General features: G+C 42.8%; 1 non-coding gene across 1 annotated transcript; it reads right to left on the bottom strand.

Annotated features, from left to right (window-relative positions):
• Window positions 1–325: 325 nt before the first annotated feature.
• Window positions 326–432, bottom strand: LOC120279855. The gene has a single exon (XR_005542156.1). It is a non-coding gene; the product is annotated as a small nucleolar RNA R71 (small nucleolar RNA).
• Window positions 433–2,644: the final 2,212 nt, after the last annotated feature.

Below are 2,644 nucleotides of genomic sequence, written 5' to 3'. Positions count from 1 at the left end.
ACAATCTAGCATTGTGCAACCCCCAATTATAGCTCTGAAGTTCGAGCTGAAGCCAGCATTCATCCTGATGATACAGAACTCAGCACAGTTCAATGGTTTGGCCGATGAGGATCCAAACAATCACATTGAGAACTTCTTGGAAGTTTGTGACATGTTGAAGATCAATGGTGTTATGGATGATGCTATTAGATTGAGGTCTTTCCCATTCTCTCTAAAAGGAAGAGCTAAGCAGTGGTTACATTCTTTACCACAAGCATCCATCATGACATGGAATGAAATGGTCGAAGCTTTTCTTGCAAGGTACTTTCCTCCAGGAAAATCAGTAAAGCTTCACAATGAGATATCGTTGTTTGTTCAGATGGAGCTCAAGTCCTTGTTTGAGACATGGGAGCGATTCAAGGATCTTTTATGGAAGTTCCCACAGGATGGATTCCCCGAATGGATGATCATTCAGACCTTTTACGATGTGTTGAATACAAGTACAAGACAACTTCTAGATGCCGCAACAGGAGGTACAATAGGGAATAAGACCCCCGATGAAGCCCGACAATTAGTAGAAGAAATGGCCATGAATAGCTACCAATGGAATGCAGGAGAAAGGAAGAAAGTGGCCGGACTCCATGAGATCGATGCGGTTACATCATTGGCGGCCCAAGTGACGGCATTTGAGTAAGAAGTTAGACAATCTAACTTTTCCTAGATTGCCTTTCCGTAATAAATTGTGATGGATGCGGGGAGGACATGCCCCATCCGATTGCCCGAAAGCCATTGGTGGTACTTCATCTATTGAGCAAGTTGACTTTGTGGGTAATGCAATGAGAAACAAAGGTAATCCTTACAGCAACACCTACAACTTGGGGTGGAGGAATCACCCAAATTTCTCATGAAGTAACCAAGGGTAGCGAAAGGCCATAGCACAACTAGGTTTCCAACAATAACAACAAGCCCCAAATATGGAAAATAGAGTTTCGGGTTTGGAGACCCGGATGACCAACTTAGAGAAAGCCTTTACCCAATTTGTGCAATCATCGGATACACGGTTTTAATTGGTCGAGGCTACACTTCGCAACCACACTGCTTCATTGCATAACCTAGAAAATCAAGTCGGGCAAATCGCAAAGTCTCTATCAGAGAAACCACAAAGAAGCTTACCAAGTAACACCGAAACCAACCCACAAAAACATATGAAGGCGATCACTATGAGAAATGGTCATGAGAATAAAGGTAGGTTTCCAAGTGAGAAGACCAATATGGAAGCACCAGAGATCGTAGAGGCTGAGAGGAGAGCAACTAAGGAGAAGGAGGTGGCACCCCTACCTTACAAGCCAAGAATCCCTTATCCCTCTAGATTGAAGAACGACGAAAATGATGAGCAATACAAAAAGTTCTTGGGTCTATTCAAGCAATTGCACATCAACATTCCTTTTATGGAGGCATTGTCTCAAATGCTTCGGTATGCTAAGTTCTTGAAAGATCTATTGACCAATAAGAGGAAGTTGGAAAAGAGTGCATTAACGATCTTAGATGCCCCTTGTTCAGCGGTCTTGCAAAATAATATGCCAATCAAGAAGAAAGACCCAGGAAGCTTCATTATCCCGTGCAACATTAGCAAATTGGGTGAAGAGATGTCATTCGCAGACTCAGGGGCCAGTATCAATGTCATTCCATACTCTTTCTTTCAAAAGTTAGGCTTGGGAGAGCCTAGTCCCACTTGGATGACTTTGCAATTGGTGGACCGGACGGTGAGACATCTGAGGAGCATCATTGAAGATGTGGTTGTCATAATGGACAGGTATATATTTCCTGTAGATTTTGTAGTGTTGGATGTTGATGAGGATGCAGATGTTCCTTTCATATTTGGGAGGCCATTCTTGCGCACTTCCAAGGCATTGATCGATATAAATGCCGGGGAGTTGACACTGAGGGTTGGAGAAGACAAGCTCAGATACCGCCTCGCCGATGTTATGCAACATTCTCTTGACTTTGATGATACTTTATATTTTCTTGACACTACTGATGAACTAATCGATGAATAAGTGTAGGAAATGTTGAATCCGGACCCATACGAGGGATTGCCACACCAAGATGAGGAGAACGAGGAATTGATAATGCTTGGTCTAGAGGAGAAAGTACTACCCATTCTGGGGATCATGAAAAAAATGCTCCGGAAGATGAAGCGAGCGAGAAGACGCCACAAGAAATGCCCCAAGGCGGTTGGGGATATACATGAAGGGAATAAGGGTGACAAGCTTTTAAGTGGTAACAAGCTAGACAACTCTCCATCTACCTTCGAGAGGCTTTGCTCATCGTGCTTTCAAGTCATGGGTAAGAGGGGAACCTTCATCTATGAGCCCCTGTGAGGTAAGAAAAGGTACGTCAAGCTAAGTGACATTAAACAAGCGCTTCTTGGGAGACAACCCAATCACTTACTATTTTGTTAGTTGTTAGTTTAGTGTTTGCATGAATAAGACATTGAGTATTGGTGTCTATATGTTTTGATGCATCACTGTGATTCTCTTGTGGATGAGTTGGTGTTATCATGTGCTTAAATGTCTATGGTGAAATTGTTGGTTGTTCGGCCATGTTTCGTATTTTTGTCTAGAATATTTTGCAAGCAAGAAGCAGGCTCTGAGTGTTTTTATAT

This window comes from Dioscorea cayenensis, chromosome 16 (assembly GCF_009730915.1).
Source record: "Dioscorea cayenensis subsp. rotundata cultivar TDr96_F1 chromosome 16, TDr96_F1_v2_PseudoChromosome.rev07_lg8_w22 25.fasta, whole genome shotgun sequence".
Lineage (NCBI taxonomy): Eukaryota > Viridiplantae > Streptophyta > Magnoliopsida > Dioscoreales > Dioscoreaceae > Dioscorea > Dioscorea cayenensis.
The sequence above is the reverse complement of the archived record's forward strand: the minus strand, read 5'-3'. Positions and strand labels throughout refer to the sequence as shown.